The sequence below is a fragment of the Rhinopithecus bieti genome, unplaced genomic scaffold (assembly GCF_001698545.2).
Source record: "Rhinopithecus bieti isolate Rb0 unplaced genomic scaffold, ASM169854v2 scaffold_30918, whole genome shotgun sequence".
Taxonomy (NCBI): Eukaryota; Metazoa; Chordata; class Mammalia; order Primates; family Cercopithecidae; genus Rhinopithecus; species Rhinopithecus bieti.
Genome location: NW_016813589.1, coordinates 898,353 through 904,479, shown reverse-complemented (window position 1 = coordinate 904,479; position 6,127 = coordinate 898,353). Strand labels below are relative to the sequence as shown.

At 43.3% G+C, this 6,127-nt stretch overlaps 1 pseudogene across 1 annotated transcript; it reads right to left on the bottom strand.

Annotated features, from left to right (window-relative positions):
- Positions 1–2,709: 2,709 nt before the first annotated feature.
- On the bottom strand, positions 2,710–4,993 carry LOC108513069 (oxysterol-binding protein-related protein 9 pseudogene; annotated as a pseudogene). Its single transcript, XR_001880782.1, has one exon. The product of XR_001880782.1 is annotated as an oxysterol-binding protein-related protein 9 pseudogene (transcript).
- Between the last annotated feature and the right edge of the window lie 1,134 nt (positions 4,994–6,127).

Below are 6,127 nucleotides of genomic sequence, written 5' to 3'. Positions count from 1 at the left end.
AGCCCAGAAACACTGTGGTTTTGCAGACTAGATGTCTGCAAAGACCTTGATGGTCTTGGACAAGATCTGGCATAATTCTCTGGATTACCAGGCAGAAACTCTTGCTCTCTCCCCTTATTTCTCCCAAACAAACGGAGTCTCTCTCTCTCTCTGTTCTGAGCTGCCTGAACCTGGGCTGGAGTGACACAAGCACCCCCATGGCCACCAATGCTAGGACTGTGGCAGGTCAGATCTGAAGCCAGCCCAGCACTGGGTCTCACCCAAGACCTGCTGTAACCAATCTCCAGCTATCACCTATGTTTACTCAAGGCCCTGAGAATCTACAATTACCGGGTGACAAAGTCAGCCAGGCCTTTGTCCTTCTCTTCAGGGTGGTGAGTCCTCCCAGGGCCAGGGCAGGTCCAGAGGTGCCATCCAGGAGCCAGGCACTAGAGTCAAAGACCTTAGAGGTCTACCTGGTGTTCTATTTTACTGCAACGGCGCTGGCATTTAAACTACAAGATGCAGTCCTTCCCACTCTTCTCTCCGCTTTCCAACAGCAGATGAGCCTCACCCTGTGGCCATTACCATCACAGGCCTACCCGGAATACTGCCAGACTGCCACTGATATTCCCTTAAGGCCCAAGGGCTCTTCAGTTAGCTTATGGTGAATGCCGCCTTACCTAGGATTCACCCTTCACTGAAGTGGGCTCCCCTCTGGCCCAAGGTAGGCCCAGAAATGCCATCCAAGAGCCAATCAGGACCCCAAGAGCACACTTGGTGCTGTATCCCCCTGCGGCCAGGTGGGTACCTAAAGTGCAAGAACCCAAGAGCCTGGTTGGTAGAATCAGGGACCCCAACAGCCCACTTGGTGGTGTATCCCCCCTGTGGCCAAGCGGGTACCTAAAGTACAAGACAAAGTCCCCTTTATTAACTTTTTCCTCTGCTTTTCTCAAGCAGGAGTTTCTCCCCACAAACACCACACACCACATTTGGGAATGTGCTGAGTCTCACCTGAAGCCAGCAAGTCTCATCCAAGGTCCACAACATACTACCTGGGTATCATTGCTGGTTATTCAGGGCCCAAAGGCTTTTCAGTTAGCAGATGATAAATTCTTCCAGGGTCGAGTTCTCCCTTCAAGGCAGTGAGTTCCCTTCTGGCCCAGGGTGTGTATAGAAATGTCATCTGGGAGCTGGGGCCTTGAAAGGGGGTCTCATGACTCTGATTAGTGCCCTATCTGGCGGAGCTGGCATTCAAGACACAAGACCAAGTTCTCTTCCCCCTCCTCTCCTCAAGCTGAAGGAAGTGGTCTCTTTTGAAGCCACAAGTTGTGCAGTCTGGGGTTAGGGGAGGGGTGATGCCAGCTCTCCCTTAGCCACCCTGCCTTATGTCTCAATAGGTCATGTGCTCCCCAAGTCCCCTGGCTTTGAGCCCAGTTCAGCACCAGGATTCACCTAGGATTTGCAGTCTTTGTGGCCTAAACTGCCTTTCAAGTTTTTTTTTAGAGTCCCAGAGCGCTTTAGTCCATGATGACAAGGCTTGCAGGAACTCAAGTTCCAACCACTGTGATGGGCAATTCCCCTCTGACTAGGGCTGGGCTACATGCTTTCTCCATCCTTGGGTATCATATGAGTTCTTTCCTGTTTTGTTTTCTGCTATAACAGGGCAGCACTGAGTTCAATGCAATGTCACAATTGCTGCACCCTCGCTCTCCCAAGCACTCGGATTCTCTCTTCATACCACACCACATGCACTGCAGGGAGGGGGCGGGAGGGGCGGCATCTGATTCAATACTGTTTTTCCTACCTCTTCAGTGCCTCTTTCAGCTATATGAAGTTAAAACCAGGTACTGTGGGTGCTCACCTGATTTTTGGTTCTTATGAAGGTGATTTCTGTGTGTGTAAAACATAGTTGTCAAATTGGTGTCCTTGTAGGACGGACAATCAGTGAAGAATTCTGCTATCTTGCTCTGCCTCTCATTTAGGTTTTAAATACGGTAATCAATTGTTTTTCTTTTACTTTTATTTTCTGACCTCAGGTTGTTCTTCACGACCACTTTGTTTATTTCTGGAGACTTGATAACCTTTTCTCTATATTGTTAAGATCACAAATTTTAAAACAAACATTTGAAATAGATTCTTTTTTTTAAAAAAAAAAAAAGGTTGGAAAAATTACTTTATGAAGTCTTAAGAAGCACTAAGAATAATTAATTAAACTGTAATCCAGGATTAGATACAATTTAATAATAGTTCAGTTCCAAAATAAAAGTTATTTTAAGTAAGACCATGAAATTTCCTAACCCTTGATTTTAATACATTGCACTAATTTTCTAAAACAACTCAGAGGAACCCATATTTACAGTGGGCAGAATATTTATGAAAAAAATCTGGCATCAGGTATATTTTATATATATGTGTGTGTGTGTGTGTGTGTGTGTGTGTGTGTGTATCCCGAGATTATATGAACTAAGAAACAGGTCGTATATCTTAACAGCAGAACTAGAGTGCAGTTTCAGACTTGGATTTATAAATGCTTTCAACGTGTGGTGTTTGGAAAAGGAGAAGACATCATCTGGTTTTCAAAACCTGAAGTTTTTCTCAGGACTGAAATCAAAATCGTAACTGCCACAGAGGGAAAAGGGAAGCTTTTCCCCTTAATTGTTAATTTGCATCAGAAAGTCCAGTATCCCTGAGATAGGAACCACTGTAATTAGAAGGGAGTGAACAGCTTTCTCCCAAAGGAAGATTGTTTGTTGCTGAATTATGCCTACTGCCCTGATCATCAGGTATAAACTTTGCATCTTCCAACCTAATGCTTGGCAGCACCAAGACGTTTCAGTAATGGTTCATCATAAACCCAGCATTCTCCATCTTCATGAAATAACCTTGTCTCCCACTGAATCTCCTTCTCCTTCCTTTCTCGGGCTTCTACTCATTGTCTTTCTTCAAGCCTGTGCTTTGCTTCAGTTGCTGCATCAATGTCTCTGATTTTTAAGTTGAAAGTGACATCCTTCCAAAGGCTGCGGGATTCATACTCATTCTGATCTTCCAACTTCCTCACTTTCTTCTTGATTATAGGCAACTTCTTGGTATCTACAAAGACTGTATTTTCCCCTGTTGCATATTTTGCATACATCACACCATCCCATTCCCCTTCAATTGAGCAAAAAGACTTATTGTCATTTGGAGAAAAAATCTCAGCAGTAATTCTGTGCTTCTTGCCCCCATAGAAGGGTTTAGTGTGGAAGATGATATTTGCACTATAGCCTGTTTTGGAACAATTAATATTGCATTCTCCTCCTAATTCCACCCAGGGCACTGTGAGGATAGACCTTCCATAGCCATTGGGGAATGTGAGAATGTAATGTTCATCATAGTCTAGACATGAGACACAGCCCTGCCCTATGTTGTGCACCCCAATTGACATCCCAAGGAATTTTGATTTGGTCCAGATATGAGCATTGAATTGTATCTTCTTGTTAAAACACTCAGCATAAAAGGCTGAAATGGGTGGATGATGGGAAACCTGCTCAGCCACGAATGTTACACTGTTTTTGGAAACCCAGGGAACTGGTCCTTCTGAAACTAGTTCAGTGTTCTCTTCAGTATCATTTGGTAATGTCCAATGACACTGAAAATCTCGCCCAAAATGGGATTGTATGGCTTTTGGCAACTGATCCTTTCCTTCCTGCATGAAAGACTGAGAGGTACCATTTCACAACCTGAACCATTCGATCCTTGGGATCCTTCTGGTCACTAATGCTCACAAATAGGTCCGGATGTGCAAAAAAGTCTGCATACATTTCTAAAAGAGATCTTCTTTCAAGTATAAACATTGGAAGAACTACCTTAGTAAGATCCATTCCAAGCCTAACCTGTGACAAAAGATGCATGATAACACTTTTGTGCTCCTCCACAGACCCTGCCTCCACATCATCATCTCTGTCATCATGTGAATCGAAAAGGTCAGCATCACTTTTTCCATTGGACGTGGAAGAATTAAGTGATTCTGTGGTATCTGGGCGTTTCAGACTATTTCCCGAGCTGCTGTGTGTCAGGACCGAGGCAGATCCAGAAGAATCTATTAAGCGCTTTGGGGATGAGCCACTTTGATGGAATTCATCTTCACTGCTGGAGTAAGAGAACTCTGGGACTGTATTTGGAGACAAGTTCACATGGCTTGGAGAAGTGAGACTGCTACTCGGTGGTGAATGGCCACTGCCTGTACTATTTGGTGTAGGAGTCTGATGATGTCCCAATGTAGCCAACACAGGTCCAACTGGGAGGGAAGATGGACGCTGCTCTGACTTACACAACTGAACAGGTTCTGGAGGTAACACAGTCTGGGAAGGCACTGTGCTGATCACAGGTTCCAAAGGACTCGGTTGATATATTGCATCTACAGGATTAATAGTACTTATCATTCCATCTGCGTGCTTCTCCACATTACTCTGGTCTTTGGCAATCTGCAGCAACACAATGCAGTGTTTAACTGATTCTACCATGCTATTTGTTGTCTCTTTGAGAGTTTCAATTTTCTTTTCTCTGTTCATCTTCTTTGCAGTTTTGAAGCTTGTCATCAAAAAGCTTTAATTGTTCAATCAAGATTTGTAGGTAAGCATCAGCTTCTGTAAGTTTCTTATCAAAATCTCGGACACTAGGAACAAATCCTGAATCCAAACCTTGAAGCTGAAGAGTATGTCGAAGAATCGTTTCTTCTAAGGCATGGATCCACTTCTCTCGATCATCAGCATCACGAGCCTGGAAATGGAAGGTTTTCTGATCAACAGTTATTGCGAAGGTGCTGTCGTCCTCATCGTCTATACCAATCACAGCTCCTCTGAGTCTAACACATCCTCTGCGAGAGTCTCTCATCATTTTGTCCTTGGACGTGTAGTAGGAGAGCAGTCCTGCATTGTAGTCCAGCACGAACCAATGGTACTGCCAGCCCTTCATCACGTTAGTCCATTTGCTCAGTGGCCCTTCCATGATGGACGCCATCTTGGGAGCCGCCAATGACCTGAAATAGATTCTTAACGGTAGCTATAGTTCATAAGAAGGCATTTGCTCTGATTCTTCATCATGACCCCTTCTTTTTAAACAGTAATATCTTTCCACATGTCTAATGGGTTTTGTTGGTTTGCTCATCCTTAAAGAGGAATCTATACTTATTCAGGTGTGGGATTCTGACAGAGTATTTGGATCTTTGTCCAAATCTTTTAAACCAAGCTAAAAAGTGAAGTGAAAGGCTTGGATCTGGTGTAATTTTCCATTCAAAGTATAATCAGCCCTCTGTATCCATGCCTTCCGCATCCACAGATGCAATCAACTACAGATAGAAAATAACCAGGAAAAAAAATAATAAAGAAAACCAACACAACAATAAAAATAATACAAGTAAAAAAATACAGTATGTATAACTATTTACATAGGCTTTATATTGTATTAGTTATCATAAGTAATTTAGAGATGATTTAAAGTATACAGGAGGATATGTGTAGGTTATATGCAAATACTATGCCATTATATATCAGGGACTTGAGCATCTATGGATTTTAATATCTATGGGGGTCCTGGAACCCGTCTTTCACAGATACCAAGCAATGATTGAACAGCCTAGGTCTCTAAGCCAGAGCTAAACCCAGAGTGGTGACCACAAAAAGAATGGTCCTCGGACTGGAGCTGAGCTCTTGTATTTCTTGAGCAGTAGTCAGAAATTAGCTGCAGCAATGCCCCAATTCTTTGTTCAGCATACGCATCCTCATGAGGAGCCAGATAAGGCTCTGTCCGCAACAGATGTCTGTGTTCAGTGTAAGCCATGAATAAAATCATCTTTTGCCCCATTAAGTATGGGATGTCCCGGGGTACATGCTCTTTACCTTGTCATCCTTTGCCAGGCCATCACACCACTAAACCCCCAAATGGGGAATGAGGAGGTAGTTCTACCAATAATTATGCTCCACAATTTCTCAGTCTTCAAGTGGAGAGTCTTGATTCATATTAGTCTGTGCAATTCAGTCCCTTCTGCACCATAACTGACAAAGTTTCTGAAAATATGGGTGCCACCCATTTATATTTTCTCTTATCAGTTTCTGTAATTTCCTTTGACTATTTTAGTCATTAAATGAAAATCTAGGGAAGTGGTGGA